Here is an 11,406-nt window from a genome sequence, read left to right as displayed (position 1 = left end):
CAGCTCGTCAGAGGGGTTGAATCTGCCCAAAGATAGGCTTTGGTGGGATCGACTGGCATTCCAAACTACGGTCAGCAGAGTGCCGATGGGTACAAGTCTACTAGAAAGCATGTGGGAAGTAGCATATCAAAAGCTCTTAAAGATGTATGCCCTTGGAAATCTAGCTATCCCTGAATTTTATTCTCAGGGAAGAAATGAAGGTTATGTACCAAGATTTATCTTCAGTAACATTCTTCATAGTCCCATTAACAAATAATAGCAAGACATGGAAAATTAAATAGCCAACGTGTACATCAATAGAAGGTTGAATACATCATGGTGTCGCCCTACAGTGGAATATAAAATAGCTATTAAAAACTAAACAGCAGTTGGTGTAAAACATTAAAAAGAAGAAGAAGAATTTATAAATTATCAAGGGGAAATGGGGAGAGAGGGAGGGGGAAAAAGGAGGAGCTGATGCCAGGGGCTCAAGTAGAAAGAAAATGTTTTCAAAAAGATGATGACAACATATGTAAAGATGTGTTTGACAAAATGGATATATGTATAGATTGTGATAAGAGCTGTCAGAGCCCCCAATAAAATTAAATTATATTTTAAAAAACTAACTATATCATCTACATTAGTTATTTGCAGCTATATATTGGATAGATCCAAAACATGGCAGCTGAAAACAACCAGCATCTACTGTCTCATAGTTTCTGCCAGTTCGCCATCAGGGCACACATCAACCAGCTTCTCTGGATCCAGACTTCTTGCAGATTTCAATCCTCATGCTGACTGGGGCTGCAGTCACCTCTTTCTGTGTCCTGAGGGCTGGAAGTCTCCCTCAGGGCCTTGCCACGTAGTCCTCTCCATAGGGCAGTCCATAGCATAACCGCTGGCTTCATGCCAGCGATCAAGGAAGAGACCACACTGCAAGACTGAAGAGTCTTTGTAGCCGGATGTTGACACTGACATCCCATCACCTTTGCCAGATTGGTTAAAAGCAAGCCAGCAGTCCAGGCCACACTCAAAGCGGGGAGGTCGCACAATGCCAACCACGCCAGGGGCAGGGATCGTCGGGACCCATCTAAGAAATCATCTACCACACAATTGAAGTGAATTTATTGGCAAAAAAAAGTACACCATATCTTATTCAGTGCAGAGAAGTAGGTTATAATGCATACAATAGGTGCAGTATGCGCTCCATTTTGTAAAATTTAAATTGAACTATAGACACACATGCATACACATTCTTTAAATAAGCTGTGCAGGTTTCATGGATGAGGGGACAAGGGATGAATTTTTTAATATTCTGTTTCCTAATCCATTTTATCTCTTTCCCCCAAAAATGAACATGTATTCCTTATAATTTTTAAGAGGGTGAAAGATATCAAATCTTTTTTTAAAAAGTTCACTGACTTGTACATGTAGAAACTGTTAGATTAGTTTATATATCTTCAATAATGCAGAAGATAAATAATATAAATTATTTTTAATAAAGAAATTTAAACACCCTACCACCTTTAGTATTTCTGACCTCTGCTATCTTTCTTTTCAGGGAGCTTTCTTGTTTACTGTTTGAAGTCAACTAAATAGAAGTTCGCAAGACCCTTTATAGAACCTGTGGATGCCCGTGTGACCAAGGAAACTGTGAGTATGTTCTAGAAACCGAGGGTGCGTTTGCGTCTTCTTAAACAACTGTTTGCACTAATCATGCCATAATGGAAAAATGAAAATTATCTTGCCTCTCTGGGGTCCCTAGGACTGTGTGGGAACTGCAATTGACCTGAGAGATCGGGGTCCTTTGAAGACCCTTCCCTTGTGCCAATGTCCTCTTAGTTCCGACAGCTTCCAGACACTGGCAAACGTCACCACCTGTAAGAGTCCAAGGAACGGGATCTATTTTCAGGTCAAAAATAGATGAACAGATCAGATATTGCTGAACATATTTGCAAGTTTGTGAACGGAGGGGGGATGGACATAAGAGAAGATTAAGCCATTAACAGTCTCCGCACTTCATTAGTTTTTCCTCCTCGCACCCCAAGAGGGTCTGAGCTGGGATACCTCTGGTTCAGGATTGGAATGACTTCGCCAGCAAGGTAAATGTTATCTTAAGGTCACTCGCTGATGAGAACTACTGTTTTACCGAGCATGGATTTATTGGTTGTTTGATGAGCAGATCAGCTGCTTGACACCTATACAGCTCTTGAAGAAAGCTGCTTGGGATGTGTGTGCTGTGTCAGCGCAGAGGGAAGGCAATGGCTTCCGTAGCGGCAGAGGATTGCGATCACATCTGAAATGCCGGTAGAGAGCTCTTCTGCTTGGCGTATGTTAGGAGTGGAGACACTTGTTGATAGCTAACACTCAAAACTCAGAGGCTTAACCATTTAGAATGTCATTTTCTCATTTCCTATGCGATCGGAAAGCACATTTGTCCAGGCGGTGATTCGGGAACTCTGGTGCCTCCTGTTTTGTGGCTCCCCCATCTCCTAGGTCCCATGAGTCCTCTGCCGTCTTCACCGCACCCAGCTGGTTGAGGTGGGGGAGGGAGAGGATGAGACTGATGCATCCACCTCCTACCCACCTTGGCCAGCAACCGGCACACAGCATTTTCACTCCCAGCCCATTGGGGAGAACTAATCACACGGCCTCTCCTTCACGAAACAGGACTTGAGGTCGTCTTGGCTGGGCAGTTGCTACCCAACAGCTCTTCCGGTGAAAGGGAAACACACTGTCAGGAAAAAGCCCCGAGTTAGGAAGTTCTTGCTGCGGGGATTCTGAGTTGGCATCCAGAGCTGGCAGGAGTTGGATTCGGAAGGACAGTGAACGGTGAGCCTTTGTGCCCAACGTCTAATACCAATTATTGTCGTGATGAAGACAGCAGGCTACTGCAAAGCTCAAGGTGGTTTCCTACTGGAAGTGCTAGGAGTGCCTGCCAGTGCTGGGAGTCACCAACAGCCACTGAGTTCTGAAGATCTTTGCTTGATATAGTGACTCTTTCTAAGACTTTATAGCTTGTAGTGCAAACATCGATAACAGGCTCTCCCTCTGAATTGCTGTAAAGCCGCAGGATGTAATGCAAGAAAGGGCCTCTTGCACATCATCTCAATATGCAAGCAGCCTCTTCGGCAAGCTATTCATGTGCAGTGAACAATCCTACAAGGGCCCGACCCGCGTAACCCCAATTGCTGGTTCTTCTAATACCAGTGTTGCTATCAGATTACTATCACAGTGATTTGCAATATTGGTGATAATAAAGTTGTAGTATTTCCTCTCTATCGTGCTTTAGTTTTTAAGTATTGCAATCTCATAACAGTTTTGTAATATGTAAAAGAAACTCACTATGATCATGCCCATTTTTATAGACGAGCAAACTGATCCTTCTAAGGGGTAATAGCCAAGATCACCAGTCAGAATTGTAACATGGCTCTAAAACCCAGATCTTAGAAGACGGAACTAGACTGTTAGACCAAATGGAACACAGGGTCTAGTCAGACTAAATGAAATCTAAAGAAATCTTGTCTCCCTTCCTCACTTTTCACAGGAGTTAGAACTGCCTAAGACCATGTTTCCTTTTTATAGTGTGTCCCTGTGGATTAGGTATCGGGCTGCTAGTCACAAGGTCAGTGGTTCAAACCCACAGCCATTTCACAGGAGAAAGATGAGGGTGTCTATTTCTACAAAGCTGTGCAATCTCGGGAGCTCTGAGTTGGCATTGATTCAGTGATAGTGGGTTTGGTTTGATGCCTCTGGAGACCATTAGCCTCGGCTTGCCTTACGTCCTTTGAGGTTGGTCAGTACAATTATACCTGGGTAGCCATGGGGAGGGTTGTGATGTCATTTTACAGAGGCCAAAATGCAGAAGGGTCTGGACATAATCCGCACGGAGCCTACCTGGAATGCCAGGATGGAGGAGAAGGAACACATTGTGCTCTGAGTTACTTAGAGACCTTGCTGGCCAGTGTCTCAGCTGAGGCTGGGATCCACTCCTAGATTGCTGACGGCTCGCTTACTCTTCCACTTAATTCTGGCCATTTCCCAGCTAATTTTAGTGTCTAATTCATTAGTGTTATTCTTTCTATTAAGAGTGAGAGAGAACTATTTTCTGTATTTTTCAGTCTTCCGTTAACAGTATAAACTCTCTGGAGATCTCCTTTGACCTTCCAGTGGGCAACACCAACAGCCATGTGCAATTGTGTGTGTAGCGGGGAGGTTAGACTGAGGCTTGAATGCAGACACCAAACCCCACCACAGACCTGCCATGCCTCCCGTGCACTGACACAGGGTCCTTTACACTCTGCAGCCTTATGACACCTGTCCCCATCTGTCCGCTCAGGTGGATGAGGCCTATCCTCTCTTCCACCTCAGTTTGCTTAGCAAAAGGTGGAACATTTGGGGATTAAACAAGGTAAGAGACAGGAAGCCCTTGGAAAAGCAAAGCATGCTAGAGAAATGTAGCAGGAAGTCATCATTGTCACAGTGCCGTCGCTGTTGGTACGCTCAGCTTTGCTTCCCCCGGGTCAGCTAATGAAGTAGCAACAGTGTGGGTTACCCTCTAGAAGGGTGAAGAAGCCACCCTATGCTCTATTTTTAGCCCGGTTTCGTGCCCTGCTCTTCTTCCACAGCAGTTTTGTCTAGTGGGTTAGTATGAGCATAGTTTAACTACTCTGACATTGTATTGTACATGCTTCTGACCAAATTAAGCTTACCCTTTAAAAAATTCTAAACATGGTATGCTTCCCTCAAGAACAAGTTAACCATCCCCGGCTTCCAGCACCCTGCTGCCCTTGATCTCACCTCTAAGCTTGGGTGCCTCCAAATCTTAAACAAATCTGCTTTCCACGTGGCCCAAACCCACTGTGCCTGCAGAGCCACTAAACGAAGATCTGAAACCTCTTTGGACAATCATCTCTGGTTCCTAAACTGATCACCACCTTGAATCTGAGCTGTCTTTTCCCCTATGCCATGAAGATTACCAAGAGTAGGAAATTTCAAAATCGATGGAAAGGTGGACGGGAAGAGTGGGACACACAGAGGAAAGCAGCAGCTTACAGCGATCCTGCTGTGTGGTGGCTCTGGGACTTGCCATGGCAGCTCAGAAGGGTTTGACTCCATGTAATCACCCCAGAGAAGACCACGAGGGTTTCCAAGTGGGGGCTCTCACCAGTAGAGCCGTAATCTATCAAGCTGGAAGGAGATCTGAAAGCGTATTCCCCAAATGGTCAGTTGTACAGATGGAGAAGCTAAGACCCAGGCAGATGAGGGGCCAGGCTCAAGGTTGATGACACCCAAGGGAGGCAGTTAGTGTTCTGTTGCTGCTACACCACACCTCCACACATTCATAGCATAATCAATAGCCACTCAGTACCTTATAGTTCTGCAGGGCAAAAGTAAGACATGAAATTAAAATCACAGTGTCAGCTGGGATGCCCTTCCTTTCTAAGTGGCTCAGGGGAGAATCTGTTTCTATGCCCTGCCTTCTAGAGGTTTCCCATGTTGCTTGGACTGTGGCCCCTTCCTCCAACCTAAGAGCCAGCATCCCTTGCCCACCTGGCCCTTTGATCTTCATCAGATCTCTCTTTCAGACCACAGCCAAGAAAGCTTTCCTGTTTTTAAGGACTAATATTACTAGATTGGGTCCATTTAGAGAATTGAGAATAATCCCTTTATCTCAAGGCCAGCAACCTTAATCGCTTCTGCAAAATTCCTCTTGTCCCGTAAGGTGACCCATTCACAAAATCCAGGGACCCGGGCACAGAAATCTTTTTTTGCGGGGGGATCATCCTTTCCTCCACCTCCCACAAGGAGAATGGGTTCACAAAGAAAGATGGGGATGAGAGAGCAGAGGGCCGGTTGGCCATGTGTACAAGCAGACAGCAGTTGATACCTTGCCCCAAGGGGAGGTCCTCAAGAATCTGATTCTGAAATGGGCTTATGGGACCAAACCAAGATTTCTCTCAGGACTGACCTGGCAATGAAATGGAGGGGGCAAGGATGGGGAAGGGAGGGGCTCCGCTTGGAGGGAGTCACAGGCAACTGCGGACCCCATGGGCAGCGCTAGAATGAATCCAGTAATATTGTGAAGGGCTGGGCCATTACTTTCTTAAACCACCCCCCAAACAGTCATAGGTTACAGGATGCCCTAGGGGAGGCCATGGCTTTGAGAAAGGCAGCTCTCTGCTCAGTGGCTAGAAGGATGCGGCTCTCATTCCTGAAGGAGAATCCCGACCGACGAAGACAGCATCAACACGAGCCCCTGTTCCTAAACATTATGCCCATTTGCAACAGAATAAAGTTAGTGGAGTGCCTTTGGAGTGGCCACTGATGGGGAGATGGCACCAATTTGTTTCAGATTCAGAACCTAGAAATCAGGAAAGGGATTCACAGTGCAGAACGAAACAAGACAAGGCCTAAAAGTGTAGTTGGGCCCTTGTAGATTCCTGAACATGGGAGCAGGAACAGGCAGGGACCCTATGGGGTTGGGAGAATTAGAATGAGTCAGAAATGGAAAGGCCCCAAGAGCAAAGGATAGAAAGATTCATGAGTTCTAAGGACTAAGATCCAAACCCAAGTCAGAAATCCAAAACTCTACCTAAATCGTAGGAGGTAAGTGCCCATAGGCAGAGACTGAGGGCAGGTGTAGTGGGGCTCGTGAATCAAGGTTCAGCTATGAAGAAAACCAAGGAGAAAATACAAGAAATTCAGTAGAAGTGGGGAGAGGGCAGTGAAAAGGGCATTCTGGATTAGGCTAAGTGGGTGGGCTATGGCCTCATGTCATCTGGTCCAGGTGTGTCATTTGGCCCAAGTCCAAGACTGCTCCTGGCACAGAAGCAAGCTGCTCCCATCGCGGAGGAGCAAGAGTTCGAGAGGTGTGGGCCGTGCCATATGTTGACTCCAGGGGAGGTCTGTTCACATAACATCAGGGCTGACCTCAACGTTCTTTCTAATTGAACGGTACGTGTACTTAGTGAGGAGGGTCAAATGCAGATCTGTCGTCCCTCCCCCCCCCCACCCCCCGCTGAGCTCCAGAGACTCTTTATTCCCCAGATCAATGCTGAGCCGAGCCCTTCCCTAAGGATGGCCCTGCCTACTGGTGCAGACAGACCTCGAGGAATTACCTCTGCACACCCCTCACATGTCCATGTGTCTACATGCCCAAATTGCAAACTTTGAAATAAGCGTCTGTTGGCATCAAAGCCTTCTGACTAATGGCAACGCCGAGCACATCAAAGCAGGGCTGTGCTCCACACGGTGTGTGACGGTTGATTTTCCAGAATCGGGTTATCAGGCTTTTCCTCTGAGGGGCCAATTAGTGGTCTTGAACCTTCCACCTTTTGATTGGCAGCTGAGTGCATTCACTGTTTGCCCCACCCACTCAAGAATTCCAAAAATTCTAAAGGGTATTTCAGAATCAGATTCCCCCACGCCTTCTAGAATATTGTGTAGATGTTCCACTGGGTCAACCCTACAAAATGATTAAGTGATTCTCCTGCACATCTTGATTCAAGCAGCAAATGTAAAAGTACTTCAACACAGTTAACCATCTTTGCCTTCCTGTAAATCATGTTCCCCGTGAAAATGTCAGCAAGAGCAATATTAATAATGCCTTAAGACACAGCGCTTCGTATTTTACCAAATACTTTCATGTTCGTTATCTCGTCTGCATTTCAGAGTGCTACTCAAAAGAGAATCATTATGCCCCTTGTAATATTGAAGAAATAGGGATTTTAAAATAAAAAGGAAGAAATCGGGATTTGAAGAATTTGAGGGACTTACATTAAGTCCCCAAACTAAAGCCTAATATTGGAGTCAGAAGACCTTGATGAATCCGAGCTACCGCTAACATTCTCAAGTCTATCCCTGATCAAAGACCTTTGCATCTCAGAGCCCGGATTCAGACAGGGTAGAGAAAGCAGAACGCTGAGGGAAAACGGTCCAGATCTTGCATTTTGCCTCGGGCCAGTCCTAAGACATGGCTTCTGTTTGCATTTGGACAGTGTTTTTAACTTTTCACAGCATCCTCAATCCCTTCATTTGTTCAATCAGCTCAGCAAGACATTGAGGTTGCAAAGCAGGGGAAACAGATAGAAAGAGCCGTGAGACAACCCATCCAAGAAGAGAGGGCCCTTTGGTATCCGAACCTGGGCCAGCACCTGCGTGTTGGGAGGCGGTAGCCATGTGAATCCGGATGGAGATTGGGGAGAAGTGGCTGCTGAAAGAGGCAGGAGGGAAGCAGCTTATTTCACTCAGGTGTAAGCTAAAAGGTCCAGGCAAAACCCAAGTCATTTTGAGCAAGAATCAAAAGAAGGGAGCATCTACCACAGGTATCAAAACACAGAGTAAATCGTGTCAGAGTGGTGTACGACAAAGAAGCAATGGAATAAAGCAGGATCCCAGAGACGTAGGCATGTATGTCATCTTTGTACATGTCAGGGGGGATTACAAAGAAGTAAGTTTTGATACTAGCGCCAAAACAATTAGCGCCTTATTGGAAATTTAACATTGGATCTCTATCACTCCTACATGATTTGCAGATAGATGAAGGACTAAATCAGTGGTTCCACAGGGGTCTCCCAATTCATAACAGTAGCAAAATTACAGTTATGAAGTAGCAACAAAAGTAATTTAATGGTTGGGGGGGTCACCACAACATCAGGAACTGTATTAAAGGGTCGCAGCATTAGGAAGGTTGAGAACCACTGTACTAAACACTAAAAATTTTAAACTAGTAGACATATTGCAAGAAAATAGTTCTATATTTGTGTACCTTTCTTTAGATTAAAAAAGTGGAAATGAAAAGATTAATGTATTGGATTCCATTAAATTTTAAAATCCTACGAAACTCGTTCACATATGAGAGAGTGAAGGCATCACCTGGAAAGATGAAGTCCGCCCTGACCCAAGCCATGCGTTCTCCTCAATCCCTTCAGATGCATGCTTCAAAGCTGCACCACGAACCAAGAAGACTACCGGAGCACAGATTCATTTAAAGTGTGGTGTTGACAGAGAACATCGAATATACTAGGGACTGCCAGGAGAAGAAACAAATCTGTCTTGGACAAAGTGCAGTCTGGACGCTCTTTAGAAGGAAGAATGGGGAGACTGCGTGTCATGTACTGGAGACAAGCTATCAGGAGGGACCAGTCCCTGGAGAGTGACCTCATGCTGGGTCAAGTAGAGGGTCAGTGAAAAAGAAGAAAAACCTCAGCAAAAGGCACCGGCACAGTCGTTGCAATTATGAGCTCAAACATGACTCAAGTGTGTGGAGGACCCGGGGCCAAGCAGTGGTTCACCCTGTTGTCAGGGGGGTCTCTGTGAGTCAGAGGGAACCGGGCAGCACTTCACAACAATGTGGGCTGAAAGAAGGTTAGCAAAGCTCATCAAAGACGAGTGACAGACTTGGAGAAGGAATTTGCAATACAACAAAGAATTCCTATCTGAAATGTGTCACAACAACATCTACAGCAACTCAAGGATGAATAGCCAAGTTTTTTTAAAAGGGCAAATTATAAAAAGTCAGTTCACAGAAATGGACATCAAAATGACCTAAAAAGGTCTGAAAAGATGCCATCCTTCATTACTCACCAGGGAAATGCCAATAAAGACAAAGAGAGAGCCCTCCACATGGATACAATTGTCAATGATTATGAAGTTCAACAATGCCCAGGTTTCTTAGGCGATGAGCACAGCGAATCTGGAGGGAGTCCACAGTGTCATAGCTCTTTGAGAGGGCAATGTGGATGCCGCTAGTCAAATGAAGATGTGTGTGTGTGTCGTATGACAAGTTTTATATATATGTGTGTGTGTGTGTAAATATATATGCGTGTGTGTGAAATGTGTGTAAATATATATGTATATATTTACATACACACACCCTCAGAAACCCTTCCCCCATATGCGCAGTACGACATGTACAAGGATGCTACTTATGCATTATTTGCAATAGTGAAAATTTAGAAACAACCTCAGTGCCTGTCAGTCACATCAATGAGTGTCTGTGAGTGAGACACAGTGATTCTTGGAAGGTCAAGGTTGAGTGTCAAACCGAAACCACATTAGTATGGAGAGCATTGATGCACAGATTTTAAACACAGAGAGCCATGGTACCCACTGCTCATGGATGCAGACATATACACGAAGATCAGGAAAACGCAGAGAAGGATCCAACCAGTTCAGGAGGAGAGTGTGTTGATGGAAATCAAAACTCCCAAACCAAACTTACTACCACCAAGTTACCCCGGCTCTCAGTGACCCTACACAGCAGAATAGAAGGACTCTTGTGGGTTTCTGAGACTTTAACTGCTTACAGGAGCTCAAAGCCTCGCATTTTTCTCCGGCAGAGAAGCTGGTGGTTTTGAACCACTGACCTTGTGATTAGCAGCCCAACTCTTAACCCACTACATCACCAGAGCTCCTGCTCGAAGGAGCTGAATAAACTCAAGGAAAGCGCAAAGAGGAATCGCTGTGTTTATATCATTGTATTTGTTTCATTTAAAGCTTAGCTGAAAGTAATTCAGAAACACGGGAGCATGATACCCTTCCAGGCTGTGGGTATTGAGGGTTGGATATAGGGAACAATTCAGGAAAGAAAGGGGGCACCCCTGAGCAGCACCCCTCTCCTGCCGTGGAAATGAGAAGGCTGTGGGGGAGCAGGAGAGAGGCATTGGCCAGAGTACTCTGCAGGCAGGCAGAGCTGACAGCTTTGAGAGTGATTTTGGCTCTGGGGCTGTGTTCATGCACACACACCAAGATAGTCACGTACACGGGAGCGCCGGGGTCATGGGAGGAGCACGGGGGACTGGGAAAACCCCACTGCTGCCAGGATATCAGAAACAGAATTCCATGACTAGTAAGATGGCCCAGAAATAACAATGGCCGAAATGTGATAGGGATGGATTTGACCCAACTTAAGGGAATCCAGAGGCAGACGGTGACCCAACGATGCCTCCTGCGTGCACTGCCTTGCTCCATCATCCCTCATGTCCTTGGTCACTTCACAGTCAGAGAAGGCCACCCCAGCTCCAAGCCAACCAGGCAAGAGGTGAGAACAAAATGGCTCCTGATAGGTGTTTGTTCCCTTTTGGAAGATCTTTCTGAAAAGTCCTCGATTTCAGGGGACATTTCTTTGGCCATCCCCAACCCAAGGTCGACTAGAACATGCTCTCTTTATTGCAGGCACCAATTTCCCCAAGTGAAAATCTGTACTTCCATTCTTCACTTAGGGGTCGAGTCTCAGAAAAACCCTACAAGGGAAGCCATCAGAAGGCTCTGACAGCACCTGAGAGAAACAGTAAAGGCCATCCTTAAGCAAGCCCAGAGGGAAAGCTTCCCCCGCGTTTCCCGATATCATCTGTCATGACTCTGAAGGGGCAGGTCTCTCTTCTGGGTCACGCACTCTCTCTGCAGAGTAGAACTGCCCCTGTG

The 11,406-nt window shown here is 45.8% G+C and overlaps 1 protein-coding gene across 1 annotated transcript in view; it reads left to right on the top strand.

Annotated features, from left to right (window-relative positions):
• The first annotated feature begins 1,540 nt into the window (after window positions 1-1,540).
• SLC14A2 (solute carrier family 14 member 2) overlaps window positions 1,541-11,406 on the top strand; it is a 207,266-nt gene continuing 197,400 nt past the window's right edge. The window contains exon 1 of the mRNA XM_075532623.1: window positions 1,541-1,632. The gene's annotated coding sequence lies outside the window, so the exon portion shown is untranslated. The remainder of the gene's footprint in view (window positions 1,633-11,406) is intronic.

The sequence above is a fragment of the Tenrec ecaudatus genome, chromosome 15 (assembly GCF_050624435.1).
Source record: "Tenrec ecaudatus isolate mTenEca1 chromosome 15, mTenEca1.hap1, whole genome shotgun sequence".
Classification (NCBI taxonomy): domain Eukaryota; kingdom Metazoa; phylum Chordata; class Mammalia; order Afrosoricida; family Tenrecidae; genus Tenrec; species Tenrec ecaudatus.
This window is presented reverse-complemented; position numbering and strand designations above follow the sequence as displayed.